The sequence below is a fragment of the Salvelinus namaycush genome, chromosome 29 (assembly GCF_016432855.1).
Source record: "Salvelinus namaycush isolate Seneca chromosome 29, SaNama_1.0, whole genome shotgun sequence".
In the NCBI taxonomy this organism is placed as follows: domain Eukaryota; kingdom Metazoa; phylum Chordata; class Actinopteri; order Salmoniformes; family Salmonidae; genus Salvelinus; species Salvelinus namaycush.
The window spans coordinates 7,862,477-7,872,173 of NC_052335.1; the positions used below are offsets into that span (position 1 = coordinate 7,862,477).

Sequence of the window (9,697 nt, forward strand, 5' to 3'; positions counted from 1 at the left end):
CAGGTACTAGAGTATGGTAACGGTTTACTCAAAGGGCAATGACGCCCCTTTTCAACCTCATTACCTCCAGCGTAATACCAGTGTTCATATATGTGAAATCAGCGCATTTCTAAGTTTAGTAGAAAAAATTTAAAGTTACAAAGTTTTACCCAATGACATCATCAAAAGTTGAAACATTTTAAAAACAGTGATCTTCAAACACTGAGATTCGTGGTGATGTGGGGACCAAGAAAATAACATCCCTCGTTGCAGGTTTTTGAAAATCCGTTTTTTAATCCTTTAATCCTACCCTGTGATGTCACAGAAGCATTTTTAGGACCTTTAATACAAACGCACCGTTTTCACATATGTAGAAAGATGGTGCTAGAGATAATGAATATAGGATTGAGTAGTGGCAGAATTGCCCTTTAAAGTACATTACATGACCAAAAGTATGTGGACACCTGCTCATCGAACATCTCATTCCAAAATCATGGTCATTAATATGGAGTTGGTCCCCCCTTTGCTGTTATAAGAGCCTCCACTCTTCTGGGAAGGCTTTCCACTAGATGTTTGCTGCGGGGACTTGCTTCCATTCCGCCATAAGAGCATTGGTGAGGTCGGGCGATAAGGCCTGGCTCGTAGTTGGTGTTCCAATACATCCCAAAGGTGTTCGATGGGGTTGAGGTCAGGGCTCTGTGCAGGCCAGTCAAGTTCTTCCACACCGATCACAACAAACCTTTTCTGTATGGACCTTGCTTTGTGCACGGGGCATTGTCATGCTGAAACAGGAAAGTGCTTTCCCCAAACTGTTGCATCAATGTTGGAAGCACAGAATCGTCTAGAATGTCACTGTGTTGTCATGACGTTGCCCTATTGGGTGAGGTTTATGACACCCCCCCCCATAAATACCTTTCCCCCTTCTCTCTCCACTCTGCAGAATGGACTCTTGGAAAGCCCTTTGTCACCACAGAGAAAGTATGGTAACATCAAAAGGTTGGGGAATGGAACAATATTTCCCTTTCTCAACCAGTTGAAAGTGTCCGTTGGTACTTAAAGAATATGATGTCAGATCAGTTGTTGTCTGGGACATTATATCTGATGATAGGACGACAAATTGTATCTTGGAAAGTCTACACATTCTAGTTATCAGATTCACATGGAATTGTTGTGCAATTTAAATGTTTAAATATGAAACTATTTGTGAAAAGATTAAATATAATTTTAGCCTCCTAAATAAGAGAATTGTTTCATAGTAAAACTTAGGCCCAGTCAGTGGCCACACCCAAGTGAACAGACATTGGTTGAGAACTATGAAACACGCTCTTCTCTCCCACAGTACAAAAGCCTGTTTACGGATGTCCACCTTAGTTCCAGAAATGTGAGGACTGCTGTCCAACCGTTTAGAAGGGCAAATTTGAACGTGGAGGTGACGATCACCATGCTGGAATGGTGGATTTTGACTAGACCAGCCAGAATACAGCACGAGCTGATTATGACAACTTGGTATGAACTTTGAACTATTATTCACTAAAGAAGAAGTGATACATCCTAGACGTCGAGTTATCAGCTGCAGCTGTAAACGTACGTGGTCTTGGAAAGGACATACAATCTCCTAAGAACAGCAGGGTACTTCAACGTAACTGTTCTACAACATTACCACCAGAAAGATTCTTCAAAGGTGATCTCTGCTGGGCAAACCAGTCTTCCATCTTCGATCCATCAATTGAAGCGCAGCTCAGAGTAATAATATATCTTGCATTTTTCTTTTCTGAATGGGCTGAATGGGTTATTAGAATGCATAAGATTATGTATTTACGGTAGCATAGCTTCTCAAGGTCTGATAGAGGCCCAATTCCTTTGTCCCTCAGTCTTCCCGCTATTTCATTCAAACCCAACTCCCTTCCTTTGTGTAACCAGCCATGATATCGAGTTAGTCCACTAGGTGCTTTCCTTGACATGATTAGTAATCGATGTATGATCTATCCTGTGTATATACAGTTGAAGTCGGAAGTTTACATACACCTTAGCAAAATACATTTAAACTCAGTTTTTCACAATTCCTGACATTTAATCCAAGTAAGAATGCCCTGTCTTAGGTCAGTTAGGACCACCACTTTATTTTAAGAATGTGACATTTCAGAATAATGGTAGAGAGAATGATTTATTTCAGCTTTTATTTCTTTCATCACATTCCCAGTGGGTCAGAAGTTTACATACACTCAATTAGTATTTGGTAGCATTGCCTTGAAATTGTTTAACTTGGGTCAAACATTTCGGGTAGCCTTCCACAAGCTTCCCACAATAAGTTGGGTGAATTTTGGCCCATTCCTCCTGACAGAGCTGGTGTAACTGAGTCAGGTTTGTAGGCCTCCTTGCTCGCACACGCTTTTTCAGGTCTGCCCACAAATTTTCTATAGGATTGAGGTCAGGGCTTTGCGATGGCCACTCCAATACCTTGACTTTGTTGTCCTTAACATCTGCCAACCATGTGTATGTGACCAACATTATTGGATTTTATTTGACCAAGATTGGCCTGAATGCAATGCGTCACGTCTGGAGGAAACCTGGCACCATCTCTACGGTGAAGCATGGTGCTGTTAGCATCCTGTTGTGGGGTTGTTTTTCAGCGGCAGGGACTGGGAGACTGGTCAGGATCGAGGGAAAGATGAAGGTTCACCTTCCAACTAGACAACGACCCTATGCACACAGCCAAGACAACGCAGGAGTGGCTTCGGGACAAGTCTCTGATGTCCTTGAGTGGCCCAGCCAGAGGCCGGACTTGAACCTGATCTAACATCTCTGGAGAGACCAGAAAATTGCTGTGCAGTGACGCTTCCCATCCAACCTGACAGAGACTGAGAGGATCTGCAGAGAAGAATCGGAGAAACTCCCCAAATACAGGTGTGCCAAGCTTGTAGTATCATACCCAAGAAGACTCAAGGCTGTACTCGCTGCCAAAGGTGCTTCAACAAAGTACTGAGTAAAGGGTCTGAATACTTATGTAAATGTGATATTTCAGTTTTGTATCTTTTGGAAATTTGCAAAAATGTATAAAAAACTGTTTTTGTCATTATGGGGCATTGTGTGTAGATTGATGAGGAAACAATTTAATCAATTTTAGTATAAGGCTGTAACGTAACAAAATGTGGAAAAAATCAAGGGGTCTGAATACTTTCAGAATGCACTGTAGTTACTTAAAACCTTTTCTCAATAGGGGGGCGCCATTTCGACTTTGTAAAAATTCGTTCCCAAATTAAACTGCCTCGTACTCAATTCTTGCTCGTACAATATGCATATTATTATTACTATTGGATAGAAAACACTCTCTAGTTTCTAAAACCGTTTGAATTATATCTGTGAGTAAAACAGAACTCATTTTGCAGCAAACTTCCTGTCAGGAAGTGAGAAATCTGAAATCGGGGGCTCTGTTCCAGGGTCAGTTTATTAATTTGCATGTAATCTATGGGTCTACATGCACTGCATACGCCTTCCCCTAGATGTCAGTAAGCAGTGAGAATTGGAATGGGGTGTCTAGGTAGATCTGAGGCCGAACAAGAGCTCTTGGAACCGGGTGTGCAGTCTTTTCTACGTTCGTCATGACGCGAGACAGACCTCAGGATTGCATCCTGAAAAGCTGTTGTTATAGGCGCTAGATATATCCGGCTCTGATTTTATTCGATATACGTGTTAAAAACATCATAATGTAGTTATTTTAAACCGAGTTATATCAGTTTATATCAGTATATTGCGATTTTCGGGATTTTCTTTGTTCTGCGTTATGCTGAGTTGGACACGTCTGCACCACATGGCTAACGTTTGCTGCTAATTCCACAGTTGAAGACGACCTTCTACAACCGAGCAACGATTATTCTGGACAAATGACAACTTGTACAAGATTCTGATGGAAGCTCATCAAATAGTAAGAACTATTTATGATGTTAATTCGTAATTTCTGTCGAAAAAGTTAAACTATTATTCCGCCATTAATTTCGGTGCGGTCTCGCTTTAACGCGAGTAACGTTAAACGTATGTCGTAGTAACGTTAATTTTAAAAATCTAACATAGCGGTTGCATTAAGAACTAATGTATCTTTCATTTGCTGTCCAACCTGTATTTTTTAGTCAAGTTTATGATTAGTTATTGATTAGATTAGGTGCCTCTCCCAAGATTTCTCCCGACATTTTGTTTGCAGTTTGGCTACTATTCTCATTGTATAACCACGATTTGTGCCGCTAAATATGCACATTTTCGAACAAACCATATATGTATTGTGTAATATGATGTTATAGGACTGTCATCTGATGAAGTTTTGAGAAGGTTAGTGAAAAAATTAATATCTTTTGCTGGTTTATTCGCTATCGCTAACGTGCATGAATCAATGCTGCTGTGTGGTTGGCTATTGTAGTAAGCTAATATAATGCTATATTGTGTTTTCGCTGTAAAACACTTAAAAAATCTGAAATATTGGCTGGATTCACAAGATGTTTGTCTTTCATTTGCTGTACACTGTGTATTTTTCATAAATGTTTTATGATGAGTATTTAGGTAATTTACGTTGGTCTCTGTAGTTATTCTAGCTGCTTTGGTGAGATTTTGTGATGGTGGCTGCAATGTAAAACTATGATTTATACCTGGAATATGCACATTTCTCGAACAAAACATATGCTATACAATAAATATGTTATCAGACTGTCATCTGATGAAGTTGTTTCTTGGTTAGTGACTATTTATATCTTTATTTGGTCGAATTTGTGATAGCTACCTATGCAGTAAAAAAATGGTGGGAAAAAAAAGTTGGGTCTTTTGCTATCGTGGTTAGCTAATAGAAATACATATTGTGTCTTCCCTGTAAAACATTTTAAAAATCAGAAATGATGGCTGGATTCACAAGATGTGTATCTTTCATCTGGTGTCTTGGACTTGTGATTTCATGATATTTAGATGCTAGTATTTACTTGTGGCGCTATGCTAGGCTATGCTAGTCAGTTTTTTTACTGATGAGGGTGCTCCCGGATCCGGGATGAGTACCAAGTAGAAGTTTTAAAATAAAAAATCTTACGTATCTTCATTTCCACAATTCACTGATAAAATGCATAATAATGTAGGCAGTTCATGCGAAGGATTGTTACCTATAACCAGGATTGCCATTGCAAAAACTACATTTTGGGCAAGCAGTTATTATTTTAGTAAACAATTCTTGCGATTCATCTTATATTGTCCCTAACATTGTTAAACCATAGCAACAGATATGGGATACACATACTCATACACAAGCTCAGATGTTCAACAGTTGTTCCATCGCTGAGCCCAACTCAAGAAAGGACTTGATGTGCGAATGCATGTAAAGTTGCAGCTGTTTTAGAAGGCATGCAAAATTGAGCAAAAATTTGCAAAAATTGGGAGATTTGATTAACAAATGTCAAGTCGTTGCTGATGGAGATCAGATACACTCTCTTCCTCTGAAACACACACACACACTCACGCTGGTCCTCCTTTTCCCCCCAAGCATCTCTGTGAAGTCAGACCTTTGATTATTTTGTGCCACCAGGGCCAAAATAATTTGCCCCTCTCTCTGATTGTCCTAGTGTGACCCCCTCCCCATAGGTTACTGCAGCTAGTGTTGCCAGCACTGCCACTACCTGCGTGGGGGCACCCCACCAGAATCCCCACTGGCTAGGTACGAGGTTGTCAAGGTTCTCATTAGCAGCTTTGAGAAAGTCCTTGTATATTATGCTCACCCATCAGGGGGCTTTGGCTTTGCAGGACCGACACTGCCATGCAGGCTCAGAATCTTGAGGGGATGGTGCTGCTTTAGTAGGTCTCTGACCGCATTTATCTTCCTGTTTTGGCTGTGTATAGGCTACTTACAGTAGGCCCAAAAAACAGATAAGGACTTCTCCTTAGTGTATGGGTCGCTCAGGTGGGTGTCTAGGGTATAGGGTTGGAGACTGTTCCATCATGATAGGACAATCAATTAACTATATTTATAATGTATTTTAAAATGTATATCCCATATCTGCACAAAACTGAAGGCTCTATCTCACAAGTCCTGCGAACAGACACACATGGGCTCTGGGATTTGCAACCATTTTCCTTTTTCAGTCGCTTAAACTGCACACTTTTCCAAACACAAAAACACACACCCCACCTTCCATCACAATACACCCGCACATACCCACATACCATGCCTTCATGTCCTCTGTTCGCTGTTCGCTGTGTTTTTATCCCTACCATGTTGATTCTGAGTACTTTTGTGGTCCAGTTATCCTTTCTTCTAATGCTGTATTATCTATTTAATAAATACCATAAATAGAAAGTCGAATACCAATTATTTTACAACATTACCTATCTTGAGTGCTATAGTGTAATTGTAGTTTATTTCTTAATTGTTGTATTTTATTGTTTTCCTATATATTTTGTTATTACAATCCCTACCATGGATAGTATTGGGTGTTCCATTATTCGACTCCTCTATGGGAACTTTGTAATATTTAGAACAGCCATGGAGTAGTCTTGGTGTCTCGGAACATCTGGTTATCAATATACAGATAATCGACTACGAGAGCTAAGTTTCCCCTTTAACCTATTCTCCTTGAAGAGTGGGTACAGAACTTTGCGCAGTTCTGCAATTTCCTTCTGGAACTGATAATTCAAGCCTATTTTTGTGCCAGCCAGTCTTTCACCCAGGCTTTTACCCATTATTTTGTCTTTCCAAAATGCAAATATGGCAAAGATTGGGCGCTCATATCTCTGTCCTAAACGGTATACATGTTTGAGTTGGATTGTGTCAACAGCATCGCCTGGGATCTGTAGCCTGGCTATGCTGTCCCTTGGGGCTAAAGGAGACACCCACAGCCACCTGTACTCTGCTCTAGGCTATGGTGGCTTTACACCTTTACACCGGAGCAGGTGAACGAGGCCTACGAGCACCTGAACCACATGTTGGGCCACACTGGGGAGGCCATGCAGCTGGACATGGGCAGCGTCGTGGCACTGAGGGATGGCTTCAAGCCCCTGGCCAAGTTCCTGGAGGATGCCAAGCACTTCTACGCCAGCGAGGGCTTCACCATTGACTTCAAGAACCCCGCAGAGTCTGTCGCCGAGATCAACAAGTTCATCGCCATGAAGACCCAGGACAAGATCACAGACCTGGTGAAGGATCTGGACCCTGATACGGCCATGGTGCTCATCAACTACGTCTTCTTCAGATGTAGGAGGACACTGTAGTAGGACAGAACGGGCGTGCACTTATTGTTTGCTTTTAGAACAATGATAGAATACACTTGACTGACTGATTTATTGTTTGTTTCCACACGTGGAAATTAATGTGTCAATTAAGATGTGTCAATTAATAATTAAAAGAAAACGTATGCGCAGAACAAAAAACTATTTAGGCTTGTAACATTTAGTCTATTTCGGCTTCCCCGTGTTTATTACCCCTTAGTAGCAATTTCCTCTACTTCCCCAAGGAACTGGGATAAGCCCTTTGATGCCAAGCAGACCCCCAAGGTCAATGTGGACATGAAGAGGATGGGTCTTTATGAGTTGTACCAGCATAACTTCACCACCGTAGTCATGCTGCCTTACAAAGGAAACTCCTCCATGATGGTAGTCCTGCCCGACAAGAGCAAGATGGCGCATGTGGAGGCCTTCATTAACAAGGAATACCTGAAGCATGTGCACGAGAACCTGTTCAGGTGCGAACACTTGATTTTATAGGACACTTTTGTAGTTTAACATTCTCTATTCGTTCATGGCATGTGGTCTGTCTAGCACTTGGAACTAAAGCCTCTTCAGGAGGTGAGAGGATATCTTTTTTTATAGGGCACCTTTTCATTATAACATGATCTATTCTTAACGTATGGTCAGGGTGGTTTGTGTATGAGCTGACAATTAAAGATTGTAATGAACATTAGATTGCATCATATATAGAGATCTCCCTGGGAGACTATCTGAAGGAGATAGGTATGGTCAGTGCCTTCGATAACAAAGCAGACTTTTCTGCCATCTCTGAGGAAACCAAACTGAAGGTGTTGTTTCCTAAGCTAAGGACTCTGGGACTAAACACCACCCTCTGCAACTAGATCCTGGACATCCTGACGGACCGCCCCCAGGTGGTAAGGGTAGGTAACAACACATCCGACATGCTGATCCTCAACACTGGGGCCCCTCAGGGGTGTGTGCTCAGTCCCTTCCTGTAATCCCTGTTCACTCATGACTGCATGGCCAGGCACGACTCCAACACTATTATCAAGTTTTGCCAATGTCAGAGGAAGGCCCTAAAAATTGTCAAAGACTCCAGCCACCCTAGTCATGGACTGTTCTCTCTGCTACCTCACAGCAAGTGGTACAGGAGCGTCAAGTCTAGGTCCAAAAGGCTTAACTGCTTCTACCCCCAAGCCATAAGACTCCGGAAAGGCTAATCAAAGGGCTACCCAGACCCCTCTTTTACGCTGCTGCTACTCTCTGTTTATTATCTATGCATAGTCACTTTAACTCTACCTACATGTACATATTACCTCGACTAACCAGTGCCCCCGTACATTGACTCTGTACTGTTACCCCCTGTATATAGACTCGCTATTGTTATTTTACTGCTGCTGTTTAATTATTTGTTACTTTTTTCAATTTTTTATTTATTTAAAAAAAAACTTCTGAACTGCATTATTGGTTAAGGGCTTGTAAGTAAGCATTTCACTGTTGCATTCGGCGCATGTAACAAATATAATTTGATTTGATTAGGTTCTGATGATAGGTACCATCCATCTCAGGTCTCTTTTCTCTTGTTTGCCTGAGGGAATTGGGAGCAAAGTAGAAGAAGAATTTCTGTCTCTGATGGAATATTAAGGCTCTATTCCATTCTATTTTATTATATTATATTATGGCCACTTAGAGGACAATGGTGTCTGACATCAAATGAACCCATTCCTGTTCCCACCCCAGGTGACCCACAAGACTGTGCTGAGTCTAGATGAGAAAGGGACTGAGGCGGCCACTGTCACTACGATAGAGATCATGCCCATGTCCCTCTCAGACACCATCATACTCAACAGGCCCTTCCTGCTCTTCATCCTGGAGAACTACCAAGAGCATCATCTTCATGGACAAGATCACCAACCCCACAGCCGAGTGAAAGACGGAGAGGGATGGAGGGAGAGATAATGAGTGGGAGGAACATCTGAGGAGATTGAAAGAAGGTTGTCTCTCATGCTAGTGGTGAAACATAAAGGATCGGTATCTGACTTTTCGGTTTGCTGTAGAGCATTCATGTGTTGGATGTTTTGTCTAGGCAAGTCAGGGAGTTTTGAACCCATACATGTGTTTTTACTATCTACTGTATACCTAGAAGAATAGAGTTGTGTGTCTGTGTGTGTCTCTGTGTTTGCGGTTCTGTCAAAATGTTACTGATGTCCATGCCAATCTGGCGATAGCAATATACGATTTGATGTGTCGTCATTATGTCTACTTGAGTTGTCTTCAGATAATCCAATTGGACAAAGGGCTTCATTAGCCTTTATGGAATGGATGTTTTTTTCCTAATGCATCTCCCAAAAATGTAAAGTTTTTTTGCGAAAGACACTAGTTAGATAATAAAAAGTTAAACATGAACCCACAATTTTGAATAGTTTATACTGGGCTGATGTCTCAAGCATAGGCTTAACTGCATGCAATTTTACTGATGGCTCCTCTTAACTGAGATCATCTCAGCATTATT

General features: G+C 41.4%; 1 pseudogene; it reads left to right on the forward strand.

Annotated features, from left to right (window-relative positions):
- Positions 1-5,889: 5,889 nt before the first annotated feature.
- LOC120023943 lies at positions 5,890-9,115 on the forward strand (annotated as a pseudogene).
- Positions 9,116-9,697: the final 582 nt, after the last annotated feature.